The sequence below is a fragment of the Etheostoma spectabile genome, chromosome 2 (assembly GCF_008692095.1).
Source record: "Etheostoma spectabile isolate EspeVRDwgs_2016 chromosome 2, UIUC_Espe_1.0, whole genome shotgun sequence".
Taxonomy (NCBI): domain Eukaryota; kingdom Metazoa; phylum Chordata; class Actinopteri; order Perciformes; family Percidae; genus Etheostoma; species Etheostoma spectabile.
Window position 1 is genome coordinate 25,707,996 of NC_045734.1, and position 547 is coordinate 25,708,542.

At 32.2% G+C, this 547-nt stretch overlaps 1 protein-coding gene across 1 annotated transcript in view; it reads right to left on the reverse strand.

Annotated features, from left to right (window-relative positions):
• Positions 1-547, reverse strand: part of LOC116697504 (bifunctional apoptosis regulator) — a gene marked incomplete in the record, with an annotated part of 15,932 nt that overhangs the window by 11,855 nt on the left and 3,530 nt on the right.

Below are 547 nucleotides of genomic sequence, written 5' to 3' on the forward strand. Positions count from 1 at the left end.
GATTCCAAAAAGTGAGTGGGGTTGTCCATTAATGCTTCCAGACCATCATCTGATGAATCCCACTCCATCTGGCGCAATATATCCAAATCTGAATAAGAGGAGAAACAAGGTTACAAGAGAAAATCTAAATTCCGAAAGTAATATAAGTTCATAGTGTGGGTACATTCTCTAAAAGCTTCTTACATACAACCACAATTTAAAAGACAGCGCCAGTGCTTTTGTCCTATTTACTACAATTCACATAACTTAACTAATTATTTTTTAACTTTTTTTTCTAGCATTGCTTTTCAAATCAACCTTCAAACAATAGTATAATATTTGAATATTAGAAAACTCTTGACTTGAAAGATCAAGTCAGCATTATGTTTTATTGCTGCGGTAATGCATTTAGGGATGAAACTAACAATATTTGTTACATTGATTAAGTAAAAACATAATTGATAGTTTTACTGACTAAGCATTTATTCTATAAAATGTCAGAAAGTAGTGGAAAATGTCCATCAGTTTCACAGAGACAAAGGTGATGTCAAGTTTGGGGTCACTTAGA